Below are 18,231 nucleotides of genomic sequence, written 5' to 3' on the forward strand. Positions count from 1 at the left end.
ACCTTGTGGACCTGCGGATCAATTGGGACTCAGACTGGAAATGATGTTTACGCAAAAATAAAATTCTTATTTTAAGAAAGCATTGAAATGAAAAATTTTACTTAAGCATGAAATCCTTTCCTATAGGATACTTCTGTCAAGGTGATCTGATAATAATCAGAACTAAAATTTCTTTCACTAAGCATAAATAAAATTATAATAGATCCAAAAATTCTATTTCTTTATCATATTAGGTATATATATTATTATTTGGACATGGAAGAAAAGTAAACTGAAATCAGAAAGCAAGATTGACTTTTCTGGTAATGAAAATATATATAAAAATGGATAAATACTAACTACTAAAGAACCAATCCAAAAAGTATCTGTAAATGTGTGACAGATTTAGGAACTCTCAGTTTGAACTAAAATGAATAAGATTACAATCTTAGGAAGACAATAAAGGAATGAAATGAAAGAGATAAACTTGTCTACTTAAACTCTGTGGGAAAGAAGATTGTCAGCCATTGCTGCTATAACAAAAATACTATAGACTGATTGGCTTAACAGAAATGAAATCCTCACCATTCTGAAGGTTCAGAAGTCCAATATCAAGGAGCCCACCAATTCTCTTTCTGGTGAGGGACCTATTCCTAGTTTGGAGGGGACCCCTTCTTCCTATAACCTGGCTTGGGGAGGGTGCAAGTTCTGAACCCTTCATCTTCTTATAATCACTATAGTTCCATTAGTGAGGACTCCACCATCATGCCATAATTACCTCTCAAAGATTCACCTCCAAATGCTGTCAGATTAGGGATGTAGGCTTCAATCTATGAATTTTGGGGATCACAAATATTTACTCAGTCTAAAGCAGAGATAATTTTTAGAAAGTCTAGAAAAGACATTCATTGTACATGAAGAATGATATATAGAACATAAGATAAGCAACTTGAAAAGTATTTTCATGGCTTTTCCACAGACTGGATCAGGGTTTATTATCCTTAGCGCTCATGGTATTTGGGATCAGATAAATCTTTGCTGCGGGGGTTGGGGCTATTCTGTGCATGGTAGGATATTTAGTAACATTCCTTGCCTCTGCCAGCTAGAAGCCAGAAATTCCCCCAACAAGCTTCTATTTCCAAAACATGTCTAGACATTGTCAGATATCTACTAGGTGACATGTGAAATGGAGATCCAGAACTGAAATCTAGTAACCTATGCTAAAATACAAGCTTAGCTTGGAAAATCAGTAAATTCAGGGCTTGGTCTGGTGACATGCATTTTTGAGTCACATATTGTATCTTTTATATAGCAGGTCAGTGGAGTACACTGTAAAAATTAATAGGTCATAGATTTTTGTTTTTATTTCTGAAAGGTAGGTCAGAATAAATTATAAGATAAAGTGGGGGATCTCAGCACATCTGTCTGAGAGAACTTCCTGAAATAATGGAAATTTTCAGTATCTGTACTCTCCAATAGACCTACTAACAATACTAAGAAATTGAAATTTGGTAGTGTACTGAAAAATTGAAGTTTTCATTTTATTTAATTTTAAATAATTTAAATAGCCATTAGTGGCTAATGGCTACTATACTGAATAACATATATCTAGAACCGTAGAGATCTAAATAAATAATTTATGAAGTGAAGTGACTTGGGTTTAATTTAAGTCATTTACATTATTTTGATTTATACATGTTCTTTTTTTAAAAAAATAAAAAGTAGGGGTCCAGTAAAGAAGGGTCCTGTGATGCCCTGGCCATGAGCTTTTGGCACTGGTCCCCACTCCCCTGATTCTAGGGTACATTGCTGTCCTTGTCTTTTTATAAAACCCTCAAACTAGGGCGGGGGCTGTAGCTCAGTGATAGAGCACTTGCCTAGTACATGTAAGGCACTGGGTTCGATCCTCAGCACCACATAAGAATAAATGGATAAAATAAAGGCATTTTGCCCATCTACAACTAAAAAATATATTTAAAAAATCCTCAAATTAGTTCCATCTTTCCCTTGCCTGTATTTCAATGCTTTAAATACAATAAAAATATTTCCCTACTTTCATGATTTCAATTAGGTTCCATTACAATTTTAAATTAAATTTTATTTATAGTAATAGATGTAGTGTTATTTATATTAATAGCAGAAATATATTTGAAAAGTAGAGCACTTACAAAATGTAGAATAGTGCAATAAAATTGATCAAATCACCAATAATCATACTGTTTAGAGAAATTAATTTTAATTTCTTTAATAGTTCATCAGTTCATTTAAGGTTTGAAAACTCTTATGCACAGAATGTTTTGTACCTGGCAATATTCTGGAAGCAACAAGCAGTGAGAGCTTTTTTTTTTTTTTAACTTGTAACATGATTATTTCAATTTAAAAATACCATTTTGGTAAATTTTGATAATTTATGTTTTCTAAAAAGGTAATTGATTTTACCTAGATTTTGTGTTTTTGTAATATTAAAAATATCTCCTCATCTTTGTCTATCACACATTTCTTCTTGTTATGTTAGCGTTGAGTATTTGCATTCTTTCTCTTTTCCCCTTGATCCTTATTTTCCATTTCTGTTGACATTTTCAGAGTAGTTCTTGGATTTACATAAGAATTTAAAATTTTAAATGTAAGATATATTCCTATAAGAGGAATTATTGGGCGAATTGTTTTGGATATTTTTACTGCTCTTGAACTGTACCACCAATTTGCTTTCTAGAAAGTTCATAAAACTCACATGCAGTATTTGTTCTTTCTCACTTTCACAAACTCAAGTCACGTATATGTATACACATTTAACCACTCTGTGCACACAGCAAGTATTCCTGCAAGGTATATTTCCTGGAAATACAATTGCTGTTCTGCAAAGTGAGCACATTTAGAATTTTGATAAATCTAACTAAAATTAGTCTCACAGGCTTTACCAGTTTACTCACTCTTTTCAGCATATGAAATAAAATATTTCTTCATTCCTTTTCTAACACTGATCTGTATTTGAACATATTTTCATGATAAAAAATATTTTTCTACCCAGGAATTTTTAATAGATGAATAGCTTTCCATGTATTCCATACAATATATTTTACTATTCTTTGTTATTGAGCATTTAGGTTGCTCCCAATTTTATTGTTATGAATAATTTCATGATGTTTACCATTGTACGTAAACTTCTGTCCACTTTCTTAATAATTTTCTGAAGACATAGTCCTAGAAGTAGACTTGCTAAGTCAAAATTCATTCTCCTTTTTCAACCTCTTGATGCAGATTGCCAAAATATCAGCTAGGATATTTATGCCATATTATATCTCTACCAACACATCCTGTTATCTCCTTTTGCTCCTTTCATCAGGCAATATTCTTCTATAGTGGAAACTTTGTATTTTGTAATATATAACCTGAAGCACTTTTACTACAAATTCCCAGTAGAAACTCATAAATCACATAGAACTCTAACTCTTAGTTATAATTCTCTGGGAATGGATAGTCTAATGAATGCAGTGTCTCTTTGATGTGGACAATATGTTAATGAAAATAGAAACGTCTAGGCTTAGACTTTATCACCTGCCATTATACCCCTGCCACCTCCACAGATACATTTAGAGGACAATGCTTTGGTATTATTTTCATACATACATATCTGAAGTAAAAATATATAGCATTTGAAATAACTCTGAATGGTATTTATACAATAGTGCAATGACTGCTAATAAGGTATACTACAGGTATTTCTCCTGATCTAGATAAAAGTTTATTTTTCCAACAATTGAGTACACCTCCTTATTTCTCTCTCCTTTATAGGTGATGTTTGATTCTTATTGAGTTTAATATTCCTTCAATCATTTTTAGAAGATGGAGAGAAATGGTCAAACGATAAATTAATCTATAAAAATTATGTTCTTGATTTGTAACATTAGTGATTTAGGATCTAGGCTGAGTATCAGTCCCAGTAATCTGGCTCCAAACTAAATACTGGGTGAATCTAATTTCTGGGAGCAGACCAAGGCTTGCAAGAGAAGTAACATCTGTCCCATGGAATGAACCCTAATAACTGTTTGACAATCACTATGTCAAGCCTAGACTAGTTCAGTTGAACTTGAGGAGGCATAGCGTCTATCTCCCAATAATTATTAAATGCTGGTCTTTTCCAATCTACCTCCTACTAACCTAAACAATAAAACCTGGAAGTCAGCAGTGTTGTGTGAATGCTTGAGAAGCATTATGTTGTGAGTAGGAGACAGTGGTAATGAGCAGATGTAAAAATGCTTTTCCTGGAATCAATAAGGGAAGGAGAAAGGACTTTTAAAAAATATATGAGTAATTGAGTTTGTAGACATAAACATGAGATAAAAATGTGTGAATAGAAGAGAGGTTTATAGATTGGAACATGATTCAAACTAGAAGAAACTGGAAAAAAATGCCAAGATTATTTTGAACTCTTTGGAAATAATAAGGAAAACAGTGATAGTTTTATCATTTAGTCTGGGTTGACATGTATAGAAAGGACCATTCTTGAAAATCTGCCAAAATTTCTCGAGTCCCACAGGCTAGAAAAAAAAGATTTATTTTGGTTCATATTTTCAGAAATTTCAGTTCATTATTGTTGACTGTTGCTTTTGGGCCTGTGGCAAGCAGCACATCATGGTAGAGAATTGAGGGAGGGTGTGAGAGAGGAAGTTGTTCACTTCATGGTAGCTAGGAAGCAGAGAGAGGGAGAGGGATAGGGAGGAAGAGACTGGGGTCTCAATATCCCTTTTTTTTTTTTTTTTAATTTTATTGTAAACAAATGGGATACATGTTGCCTCTCTGTTTGTACATGGCGTAAAGGCATACCATTTGTGTAATCATAAATCCACATACAGTAATGTTGTTTGATTCATTCTGTTATTTTTTCCCTTCCCCCCACCCCTCCCACCCCTCTTTACCCTCTATACAGTACTTCCTTCCTCCATACTTGCCCCCCTCCCTAACCCTAACTCTAACCCTAACATTAACCCTTCCCTCCCCCCCCTTTATGTGTCATCCTCCACTTATTAGCGATATCATTTGTCCCTTGGCTTTTTGAGATTGGCTTATCTCACTTAGCATGATATTCTCCAATTTCATCCATTTGCCTGCAAATGCCATAATTTTGTCATTCTTTATGGCTGAGTAATATTCCATTGTGTATATATACCACAGTTTCTTTATCCACTCATCAATTGAAGGGCATCTAGGTTGGTTCCATAGTCTGGCTATTGTGAATTGAGCAGCTATGAACATTGATGTGGCTGTATCTCTGTAGTATGCTGATTTTAGATCCTTTGGGTATAGGCCAAGGAGTGGGATAGCTGGGTCAAATGGAGGGTCCATTCCAAGTTTTCTAAGGAATCTCCACACTGCTTTCCAGAGTGGCTGCACTAATTTGCAGCCCCACCAGCAATGTATGAGTGTACCTTTCTCCCCACATCCTCGCCAACACCTGTTGCTTGTATTTTTGATAATCGCCATTCTAATTGGGGTGAGATGAATCCGCTCCTGATCACAGGGGGGTTGTCTGGAGAAGGAGGAGGAGCACGGCGGGGTGCTTGGGCTCGAAGTGACTGCACCAGGGCTACGGGAGGCAGTCGGGACAAGAAGGTGCACAGTGAGTTCTTGGGACTCGTGAAGCACCAGATCTCTGGGTGACTGCCTGGTGGAGAAAGAGGTGCGTGGTGGGTCACTTGGTCTTAGAGCGACCCCACGGAACAACAGGTGGCTGCCGGAGGAAAAGGCGTGTGGCGGGTCACTGGGACTCGGAGCGATTGTAAGGGGCTCCAGGTGGCTGCTCAGAGGAGGGGCCGCATAGCCAGGCGAAAAGTGCAGAGCAGGGTCCTAGACGGCTTCTTGGTGGAAGGGCCCCACAGACAAACTGAGGGGCGGAGCGAAGGCTCCAGGACTGCAGGCAGCTTCTCTGAGGAGAGGCAGCTGAAGGAGATTCATTTGCGAAGGGTGAGGCTTCCAGGCCCAGGAGGTAGGTCCGGGTCCCTGGGAACATTGCAGAAGAAGGCTGCCCAGCCCAGGCGGTAGTTGTGAATTGAACGGAACCTCTGGGAGGAAAACCGACCAGCGAGACCTCCCCACCGGGTGACTCCTCCCTGTTGGGTGAGGTTCTCCCAAAAGGACTGTAAAATCAGAGACACAGGCCCAAACTGGTCTTGCATCAGCCCACATCCTACTTCCCTTCTGGATGACCATTCATCAGCAAGTGAAGGTACCTCTGCCCACTAGCAGGGAATATACCCCACCGGAAGGCCACCACCCCTAGGGAGTCAGCTCCCTTGTGGAGCACTGCATTATCAATATCCCTTTTAAAGCTCACACCTAACTTTCTTCTGCTAGGCCCCACCTCCTAAATGTTCCATCAACTCCCAATCGCATCACAGGTTGTCAACTAAGCCTTTAATACTTGAGTCATTGGGGAATGCTTCAGACCCAAACTACAGCACAGTCTCCAGTAGATAAAATGAATTTGCATTACTGTGAATAGGAATAATTTACATTGCAATTAACTGGAATCATTTGCATCTCTGTTTTCTATAACTAATCTCAACCCTGTCACAGATGCAAAACAGTCTGGACAATAGAAAGTCAGGCACAGGTGTGCATCCTTAAAGTTCAGACAACACCCAGAGTACCCACTGGACAATGCTCACATCTGCTGAATGGACTCCCAGTAATCTCTTTTGCCTATTTTAAAACATTGGACAATTTTTCACAGTAGTAACTGATTCTTCACTGGGAGTATGTATTTAACCAATGTGCTTGTCGCTTTGTTTCTACATCTACCATGTCTGGGACTTGGTACCAGAGAGGAGATGAAATTGTGTGGATTAAGCTTATCAGGTGAAAGGCCTATCATGATACCACCAGAGGCAGAAGTTTAAGACTTTTGATGAGAATCCTTGGGAAAAAGTTTTACAGTTAAGCAAAATTAAAAAGAAATTTCTAAATATATTTTAAGAATCTATGATTTTAACCTCCTAACAGTGCCCCACTTCCCATTCCCCAGATCCTCAGATACTGATCTAAGTATACAGTATAGTTACTGTGTATGTGAGATGATTGTAGTTCTGAGTGTGCGGTCTGTGGTCTTGAACAATGTGTGAGACAGCAGTTTTTCAAAGATGTGGGCTTTTTTAGCACCATTCCTTAAGATGGGCACAGAAACCAGCATGATTCAGTGATAGTGGGAATACTTGCCCAAATGAACAAAAATGAACAACCAATATATTGGCTACCTCATTCTTTTGGTGTAAGAGATCAAATCCTTCCAGAAAGCAAATAGCTCCTGGGAAGCTGGATCATTTATGCATTAATTAGTCCTGAAAGTCAGTACTTCACACTATCGGGAGTAGATGGATATGTAAGTATAACTTCAGGCTGTCATGGACTAATATAATAAAAATGGATTTCTAGAAAAAACAAAATTTAAAAAACCCACAAAGGCAGAAATATGAGTTCTAATTTTTAATGATTAGATGTTAACAGATATCAATTACACTTCAGTAAATATAATCAGAACAACAAAAGAGGGAAAAAAGAAAATAATTACTGAAAATTTATTTTATTGAATGTGTTCATAGAGAATGAATAGAAGCACCAGTCACTTTCTAAATTCCACAATCATAAGTGAGCTAAAAGTTGAATCAGTGATTCCCACATATTAAATGCCTACATGCATACCTTTGATACATATCTATATTATAAGCTTTAATGAGACAAATGAATTTGCTTTTTGTGTGTCTCTTTATCTAATCTAGGATAGATTAATAATCCTGTTCCCCCAGGGGCTAAAGGACTGTTCAAAGTGTTTTTTGTTTTACTAGCATCAAAGTGGAGAACCCAGTCTTACAGAGGTATTATTGTAAGAATGGAAGAAGAGACTTTAAAGGGATTTCAGCAAACTTGGGATATTCATTGTTGAGCAAATTTTTATTGTGACAAAATTTTAAAATTTCATAAAAATTGCAAAAATAATCCAAAAAATTCCTGTCTGTCCTTTTTGCTCTATTAGAGACACCTAATTCTTATATTCTGAATGATCTGAAACAATGACAGAAATCAGGAAAATAATATTAACACTATTATCAACTCCATAGCTTATATATAAATTATGTCAGTTTTCTTTTTGATTATTTGAAGTGTGCATTGTGTTTGTGCATATATGTGTTTGTACACTTGTGTGTGTTCTACATCTCCCAGCACAAGACCATGCACTGAATTACCATGTCTCTTTAGTCTCCTTTAATCCAGAGTAACTCCTCAGATTTTCTTCATCTTTCTTGACTTCAACATTTTTTAACAATACAGGCAAGTCATGCATAAAGTATCCCATTTGATTACTATTATTGTCACATTCAGAGGACTGTCTTTTTTACAACAAAAAATACAGTGAATGATATTTCCCCATGTGTAGAGTTCAAATTAATAATAAAAAGTAGTAATATAAATAGTTACCTACTTTAGGTAGTAATTTTTAACTTTCAAATAAAAATAAGCTTAATTCAAAATTAAACAACAGATAACATTGAAGATTTAAATTTTAAAAATAAAATTAAGTATTTCAAGGAAAAATAGACAATTATAAAAATGTTATTTATATTATTTGTACTGTTTAGGTGGAAAAGGCCTTTCTGCGCATAAATCCAAATTTAGGAGTCATAACAAAAATAAACATATGTATCAAACATGTATGTTAAACTTGACTGCACTAACAATAACAGTCCTGCAGAGGGGGAAAGCACCATAAGTAAATCAAAAGGAAAAAATTGAAAACTGTATTTAACTTGTACTGTAAATTATGGTTTCCTTTCTCTAATAGGTAAAGGACTCTTAGAAACCAAACAGAAGAAGTTCAGCCCCAAAACACATAAAACAGTTGGGGAGCAAAAGGTTAGTCCCAGGAAAATAAATGCATGTGCTTCTTTAGGTCTCCACATGCCCAATTCCACCTATAATAAGGAAAGTATAAGTTAAATTCACCCAGACACCATTTCTTACCTAATTATTAGACAAAATTTTGAAAGTTGATAACACAGTTTTCTGCAGCCAGCTCATGAGAAGCAAATTCTTTTATACACTCTTGGTGAGAATGCAAGGTAGAACAGATGCTGGAAACCACTGTGACGTTATAAATGATATTTATCAAAGTACAAATGCATTGATATTTTGGCCCAATACTGATAGGTTTTTATGACATTTATCAAAATTACAAATGCATTAGTATTTTGATCCAATACTGACAGACTTTTTTCCTACAGACATGACTTTGAATGCATGAAATCCTATCCCATCAAAATATTCGTTGTAACATTGTTTTTTAATCGCAAAAGGGGGGGGTGGGGGGGGGTGGAAACAAGTCTTTTCCAACCAAAGCCTCTTTAAATAAAAAATGGTACATCACAAAATGGGAATATAGGCAGGTTCACTTAAGAATAATGGAGTTCTGTGTGTACAAATGTACACTGATTTCTAGTTTGAGAGAAAACAAAGAATAGATGAATGTATGCAGGATGCTACTTTTTATAAAATGATGAATACTGGAAGGATATACAAAATGTAACAAAGGGGCTGCCTATGTACTCCAGAGTGTGAATGTGAGGGAACAGGAAGCAGTAATATTCCTAATTATATTTGTTTGATTTTCGAAAGATCTTCTTATTCATAGCTGAAATCAAGTTCTATGACAAAAGGTGGCCTTCTGCTGCTGCAATTATGTGCCACTGAGCTTTCCTTCCACTTTTCTATTTTAGGTGCAAATGGACATTTTATCATACATATTATCATTTGTCGTTGATTTAATAGAGCCATGCTCTGTAGTCTAGCTTTTAGTAAAGAAATAAATAATTGATTCAGGAAATGAATGCTACCAACAATTAAAGAAGACCCTATGTTTACTATGAACTGTTTAATTTTTATTAATATTTGGGCCTTTTATTCTCTTAACTCTTTTTTTAAGTTTTTGAATGAATTGTTGTCCCTAAGGTAAGCAAACAAGTATATGCATACTGAAAAATGTCTTTTTTATGATAATTGGAAAGTAGACTGTTGAGAGAAGTGTTGCTTTGTGTCTAAAGACTCTGCCTCTCATCTCTGCTCTGTATCTGGCACTGGGAGGCCAGGTTATAGTGGCATCCTGCATAAGAGAAGCTCATGAGATGAACACGGTCTGGCTAATCATGAGTATGAAGGAAAAGATCTGCACAGACAGTTAGAAGCAAAAAATGGGGGTGGGGTATATTCACATCATCAGTAAAATATATAAGAATAAGCTGGATCATAAATTTGAGAAACCTATACAAGGAGAAAATTCAAAATAGAAAACATCATGGCTATTTTCCTGGGAAGAAAAGTAAATAGTTAAAAATTGTAAATTCCTTCCAAATGGACTTAAAACTTTTGTGTAATCCTCATCAAAATTCTGAGGGTATTCTTGCAGAAATTGGCAAAATGAGTCAGGTTTCATCTGGAAGAAGAATGAAAAATCTACTGCAAAAAATAAACATTAAAAAATCAAGATGGATTGATAAATAGGTACAGAGATGGAGAGAGAAGAATAAACATGCTAACATGTAGATTGAGAATCCATATGACACGAGGCACATACGGTGTTTAGTGTTCAAATCTTTCAGGTTTTTGATGTTTGAAATTTACCAAAATAGGGCAAAAATCTGCCTCCGTCCCTATTTTTATTACATTGAGTTCAAATGCCTCTGCCTGGCTTTTATAGTGGGATCATATCATGCTGTACCTGTCTAACCTTATTTTCCACAGTTCCCTACCAAGTCCTCAGCTGTAACCAAGCTAATTTCTTCACTGTCCCTCCCTCTGGCTCTGCTCATTTTCCCTTTTGCTCCTTTCTCCTGCCTAAGATGCTCTTGTGTCCCCGGCTGCCCCCTCCCAACCTTGCCAGGTTTCCATCCGGGTACTGCTGAGCACAGCCCTCAGTCTGGCCCATGCTGACCCATCACTACACTTAGGATTTAACAGAAACTATTCTGCCTCACATGTGCACGCCCTATGTTTTCGCCTCTTAAGATCAATCTCAGGTTAATTGTGAACCCATTCTCACATTTCCTTGTGTTACTCAGCATCTAGCATAGTACTAAGTAGGAGATGATTAATAATTTCTGGTTGACTGACGGATTATTTTTTTGAACAAATTTTTAAGCTTTATCTTATTTGTTTATTTTTTATGTGGTGCTGAGGATCAAACCCAGTACGTTTAACATACTAGGTGAGGGCTCTAACACTGAACCCCAACCCCAACCCTGATGATGGATTATTAGTAGCCATAGTTATGAGTTTAGTCATTGAGTGAATCAATAAAGTTCCCTTAACCTACATAAGCTGTGGTGTCTGCTACAGTTATGATGTCTGGACCATGAGAGATTTTCCCATGGATGTAAAACACTCTCTGTTCTTTCTCTATTTGAATATTTGGTTTTCTACATATTTTGTCTACTGAATAGACCAGTCTTCTAGTTATTATATACCACATAGAAATAAATCAATAAGCAAGCTATATATTCACAAAGAACTTTGTAAATTTCAAAGTTGGAAGCAGTTCTCCCACTTGTACTTGCTTATGGACACTGTGAAATGAAGGGTAGATTGTGTATTAGTTTCCTCTTGCTGATATAACAAATTATCGTAAATTAGTGACTTCAACAACACAAATTTATACTTGGAGATTGAACATCTAAATATGTCTTTCAGGGCTAAAATCCAGGTGTTGGAGGATCTCCTTTTATTCTCTAGCCCCTGAAGTAGATGCTCCCTTGGTATATTCTGGAACATCAGGGAGCCAACTTGACTGGACAGAGCCAGGAGCAATATGGGAGACCTTAGAGAGATAGGAGCTCTCAGAGATGGAGAGATATTGGAGGCCTTTGAGCAGAAGACTTTTTTTTTTTTGCGGTGCTGGGGATTGAACCCAGGGCCTTGTGCTTGCAAGGCAAGCACTCTACCAACTGAGCTATATCCCCAGCCCGGAAGACTTGTTTTTAAAGGATCCCTCTTGCTGTTGTATTTTGGGTAGACTTTTTGGGTGGGGAAGACAGGAGACCAGGAAAGGTTTACTACTGTCATCCACGTGAGAAATGATGGTTGTTTCGTGTGGGGTGATAGGCATATTTTGAAGATTGAGTGAACAGGATTTCCCAATGAAGGAATTACTGAGAGAGAAAGAGAAGAGAGAGGGAAAAATTTAGAGAAAAGCAAAACAATAGATTTTTCCCTTCTCCTGGAGCATTGAGAATAGAATGACTTACACCAAACTGTTGGTAGGAAGTAGAAGGGTCTATGTGGTTGTAAAAGGGATCTTCTCATTTCACTATGAACTATTATATATATTAATTTTTTACAAGGACAATACATTCTTATGTCATGTTTACCCTTTTAAAAAATACAGGTTAGACTGAAGACTTTTGCTAAGGACACATTTACCTTCATAGGCAACATTAATGCAATCTTGTGAGCTTTGTCAGTGATGCAGGTTAACTGAGACAAGTACGGAGCAACAAGAGTTGGCAAGGACACTGCAGTGTGCTGTGGAACCATCTGATAATTATAGGATTGTAAAAAAAAAAAAGGCCATCAAGAATGGAGCAATTAAATTCATTATTAACTCAGGACATGGAAATGGAGATGCAAGTTGAGAGATGAACATTTGTAGATCATCGTGCATTTTTAGAAGAAGGAAAATTTACTGATTGAAAAGAAAACAGTGATCAAACCATATAGAGTGCTTAAAGGGAGAAAGGTGGCGTGCACCTCGGTTGTTTTGTACAGGCATAGAAACAAATAATGCTACATTTATGGTTTGGATCTAGAATGTCTCTCAAAGGCTCATGTATTGAAGACTTGGTCCCCAATGCAGCAGTGTTCAGAGGTGTGGTTTTTGGGAAGTGATTGGATCATGAGAGGCCTGACTTTATCAATGGATTATCCCATTGATGGATTCATAATTTGGATGGATCACTGGGAGGTGGTGGAAAGTGAGGGAGGTGGGACCTGGTTGAAGAGAGTGGGTCCTTGAGAGTGTGCCTGTGGAGACTGGATCTTAACAACCCTGGTCCCTTTCCCTCTCTCTCTGGGCTTCTCAGCTGACAGGTAAGCAATTTTTCCCTGCTACACCCTTCTGCCATAATGTCCTTCCTCAGACCCAGAAACAATGGAGTTAGCTGACCATTAACTGAAACCTCTGAATCCATGAGCCAAAATATATCTAGCCTCCTTTATTTTTCTCAGAATTTTGGTCACAGTGATGAAAAGATGACTGGCACAGCTATATTATTTGATGAACTCTGTATAGACTTCTTTTGCATTGGTGTGGAGGCCCACATAGTCAGAACCCACGTGGCTCTAGAGTCCTTCCTCCAGGACGTCAAACCTTTCCTTGTGTGTAGAGACTTTTCTGGTTGTGATATAGTTTTTGAAACTTTGCATATGTAAAAATAAGCTGAATTCTCATTTGAAATTAAGATTTAGCTCGGTCCATGAGCACATGAATACAAAAATGCCTTAGAGTTGTTTAGAACTGAATGAAACAGTTTTAGGAAAGTGCTGGATAAGCTCTGACATGCCCTACCAAAGTCAGGCATCATCATCATTATCATCATCATCATCATCATTATTATTATTAATTTATGTAGTTTCAAAGAAGTTTGAGGTATTCCAAGACAGGTAGATTTTCTAGATATGCGTAATGAACCCATTTGAACACTTTTTAAAAATCAATAATTCAAATTTTAAAATTCTTAGTTTTCAGTCTAAATTCCCACTGAATGTTCTTTAATCTTCCTCATTCGGGATTGTGATAGTCTCTGTTGTCCTAAACCCAAACCAGAGACAAGATTCCTTCCTTTTCTTCATGCCCAGGTCCGCATCTTGTTGATTTGATGCTATGGTGTTTAGGTAGGGGCAACATCTTTGCTCTATTTTTCATAGATCCAAAATTCCTGTTCCAAAACAGCAGTAGCCCAATGCATATGTGAATTTAGATTGTTCTGATTTTAGAAAGGAAACCTGGGCTCTAAACCATGTGTTTCACAGCATCTCAACAAGATACAGCACAGCTCCCAGAAACCAAATAATTTAATAGTTCAGCAGTGAAATATATGAATGATTACACTACATGGGATAAATGAAAAATTGTCAGAGTCTTATATCAGATCAAAGCAGGTTTTGTCACAAATTGCTTTAGGTCAGGTCAGGTGCTGCTACCAAATCAATTATTATAATTTTGGAGGTTTTTTTTTTTTTTTTCCCCAGAACTTTTTGACTCTGGGATTGAGGAGGATAAATAATTTTGGAATTAAGGTTAAAAGATTGTGGGCCTGTAGTATAATGGTTTCCCAAGGGTCTCATACAACAGTTCTCCCAGCCACAATTCATCTGCTATCTTTCCAAATAATTGCAGCATCTTGTGCTTCTCTACCATTACCATTACTTAAATAAATGCATCAACTTCACCTTCAGTATCTTTATTTTCTCTATTATATTAGAGTTCTCTAGAGGAACATAACCAACAGGATACAAACACACACACACACACACACACACACACACACCCCTATATATGATTGTATACATATATATGATATGTGATTATGCATATATATATATATATATATGATTATAAAAAAGGGATTTATTAGATCATCTTATACAACCAGAAGCTGGATAGTTCCACAATGGCCATCTATAGTCTGAAGAACTGGAGAACCCAATAGCTGCTCAGTTCAAGAAGCTGGAGCCTTAGAACAAAAAGGATCAATCATGTAGCCTGAGCACAGGATGGAAGGCATGGAAACTCCCTGGAGAGTCACTGGCAGAGTCTGTTTTGGACAAGTGAAAGAACTAGAGTACAATGTTCTCAGCCGATCACAGCAGCAATTAAGAACTCATTCAAGAAGAATTGAGCTTGTGTCTGCTGCTGCTTCCTTGTTCTTCCAAATTTTGTTCCCTCCAAGCCCCCAACCTAGTGGACTGCCCACACTAGGTTGGGTGTCAGTTTCAGTTTGCTATCCCACATGCCAATCATTCCTAGAAACTCCCTCATTGAGATACCCAGAAGCCTTCTAATCTTAGACATTTTCTAATCCAATCAAGTTGACGATTCAGATTATTCATCACAAGCAGTATGATCCCACCTGAGTCTGAGTGAGCAAAGGCACAAATCTGATTATGTTATTTTTACACTAATGTCAGTGGTCCCCACTGTCCACAAGAGAGCTTCCTCACACGAAAGTTGGCAGTTTGGAGTGGCCTTCAATCTGGCCCTTCCCTGGACATTCTACCCTAGCTTTTGCTATTCCCCTCTCTGTCCTTCACTCTCAATGTCAGATTTACAGTTCAACCTCAGTTTGATGTCCTCACTTTCTTACCCTCAGGGCCTACTTGTTGAAATGTTCTTTCCCTCATGTCAGCTGGTGAACTCATCCTGTTCACCATGCAGCTCCAGCTTCGTCTCATTCATGAAAGCTTCTCAGACCTGCCAAAGTAGGGTTTATTGTGTTACTAACGTGGTATGTGAGTGTGCACACAGCACACACACACACATCCTTGTCTGTGCAGCAGTGACCCCACTACTGAAGATTTGATTGACCTGTTTGTGTATCCAAGCAAGCTGCGGGCTTCCTGAGGGCGGGGCTATGCCTTTGCTACCTCCCTCTCTGTAATTCCCAGATGCGTTTTAAACAAATATCACTGAAGGGATGGATAACTTGGGTGTCCTCATACCCTTAGGTGAGTGTGTCCTGAAAAGGGGTCCAAGGACTAACTGTTACAGAAACATCAGGGAATTATGAACAAGCTTTAGATTCCTGGACCTGACCCTAGGTACCCTCAAACGGAATACCTGGGAAAGGCCTCTGGAATCTGTACTTAAAACCTATTCTCCAGGTTTTCTGAAGATTTGAGAACCGTGGTGCTAGGGCCCTTTGAGTCACGTGGGATTTATTGTCCAAATGAAACTATTAGACCTCAAGTTATTTTCTTTCTCTACCCACTGTGGTTTGCCCCCTCACCCCACCCCGCCTTGACAATGGCAGTCACTTACCTCAGCTGTCCTTTATTTCCTCTTTCCACCTTATTCTCCAGTCTTCTGTTTCCAGTCTAACCAGACAACAGTAATTGACAGCTCCTCATCCCCTGACAACCTCCAGGAACATGAGACTTCAAGTTTGTATGTTGTGGGTAGCAGTATTCCTCTGTAGACTCCACCTCAGGACAAGAGGAGGTTTTCTATGGAATTAAGGGCAGACATGAATCTGTGGAGCTGGACCAACATTGCTTTGGCTGCTCGGAAGCTCTTTCACCTCCATTCTCCTTAACTCTGTTCTGGAGGGCTGGATGCTTGACAGCTGATGCCCAGCCAATCAGCCAGTGCTGGACAATGACCTCTGTTCCATGGGGGATGGCACTGCCCAGGGATGGCCTAGCCAGGAAGGAATGAGGCCTTCTTCTGCACCAGCACACAGGTCTGATGGCCTGTTACATCATCCAGGTCAGATCTGAAAAGGAGACGTGACTTCACTTCATCCTTCTTATTACTATAAATGAAACTTGAGAGAAAAACAGTCTATTTTTCTAAATTACAGTAAATCTGGGTCTGATTCCAGCTTTCCCTGGAGGCTGATGGAGAATCTGGTTTTGCCCTCACTTTATGAGGGCAAAGGTCATGGTGAAGAAGCATCCGGGTGCTCCTGTCTGTGACCCTGGGGTGGGACACTGGGAGGCTGGGAAGTCCACCCCTCCGTGCCAGGCTCTGGATTGGAGTTCTTTGGCCAGCACATCTCATTTTCTGTCCTCTGACATTCACTGGCAGTCTCGCGGAGGCTTTATTAACTCCAGGATCCTGCATGGAGCAGGGTGCAGAGCTTTCTCACTTGGAGAAGGGCTCACAGTACTCTTCCTAGGCAGTTTGGAGTTGCCTCAATCTGGCCCTTCCCTGGACATTTCTACCCTAGCCTTTGCTATTCCCCTCTCTGTCCCTCACTCTCAATGTCAGATTTACAGTTCTCAGGGAAGCACTGGGGTCAGGCTGTTACACTAACTAATTTAAAGCTCAGTGTTCACCACTTGAGATATGATACCAACTCAGTGGGTCCGGAAAGGTGTATTTCCCAGCTTCCTCATGGGAAGGAGTCCTTAGACCTTTTGAAGTAGAAGGAGATGGAGAAAAGAGATGTGTCTGCTTTAAGCTCAGGCCTTGAAAAGAATCCTAAACAATGATCTATAATGTTTTTAAGTTACATTTTTCTTTCTTGCAGGATTTCTCAGAACCTTTATGATATAAATATATACTGTGAATTGTCCAGAAAAATGATAAACTGCATTGTTTTTCAAAATTTTCTCTGGTTTTATTAGGTATAATTGACAAAAGTGATATAGATTCAAAGTGTACCCAGTGATGATCTAGCTTATATATGCAGGTGTAATGATTATTGCAGTCAAATTACTTAGCGCAATGACGATCATAACAAAGTTACTGATTATATGTATATGTGTGCCTGTACGCGGAAAGAACAAATTTCAAATTTTCAAATAGAGGGTACAGTATTGCTAACTCTAGTCACCATGCTGTGCAATTGATCCCTTGTACTTCTTCATTCCATAACTGGAAGTTTTTACTCTTTGACCAGCGTCTCCCCATTAACAGCACTCCCTGGTCCCCAGCAACCAGCAGTCTACCCTCTGCTTTTATGAGTCTGATTGCTTTAGATTCCATATATAAGTGACATCCTGTAGTATTTGTATATCATTTCCCACCCCCCCTTGGCAGCTCACCTTGTAGATACACTAAGGGAAAACCAAGAGAGGGATGGGTATGTTTGAGAGGCTTGCCAGACCCCACTTTCCTCAGGCTGGTTAGCTGCAAGGGTCCCTTTGCCCTTATCTTTGTCCTGGTTGTCTGTGAAATGTCGTTAGAAGGCCACCTGAGAAGTGTTACGGAGTGGCAGAGTTAGCTCTTTGCTCTTACCCATTGCATATTATATTCTGTTAGGAGCCAGCTCTGGTTCAAGAAGAGCTTCCTGAACAATCTGGTCCTTTTTCTTTTTTTATCTGTTGATTTTAGATATATATGACAGTAAGGTGTATTTATTTATTTATTTTTATTATTATTATTTTTTATTTGTTCTCATTGGTTATACATGACAGTAGAATGCAATTTGACACATTGTACACAACTTGAGCACAAATTCTCATTCCTCTGGCTGTACATGGTGCTGAGTC

The 18,231-nt window shown here is 38.2% G+C and overlaps 1 long non-coding RNA gene across 1 annotated transcript; it reads right to left on the reverse strand.

The window, feature by feature from the left end:
* Positions 1-13,809: 13,809 nt before the first annotated feature.
* LOC306659619 lies at positions 13,810-16,408 on the reverse strand. Its single transcript, XR_013763353.1, has 3 exons — positions 16,055-16,408; positions 15,381-15,487; positions 13,810-14,831 (listed from the first exon to the last, which is right to left on the reverse strand). It is a non-coding gene; the product is annotated as an uncharacterized lncRNA (long non-coding RNA).
* Between the last annotated feature and the right edge of the window lie 1,823 nt (positions 16,409-18,231).

The sequence above is a fragment of the Sciurus vulgaris genome (genome assembly GCF_902686455.1).
Source record: "Sciurus vulgaris genome assembly, chromosome: 4".
In the NCBI taxonomy this organism is placed as follows: Eukaryota; Metazoa; Chordata; class Mammalia; order Rodentia; family Sciuridae; genus Sciurus; species Sciurus vulgaris.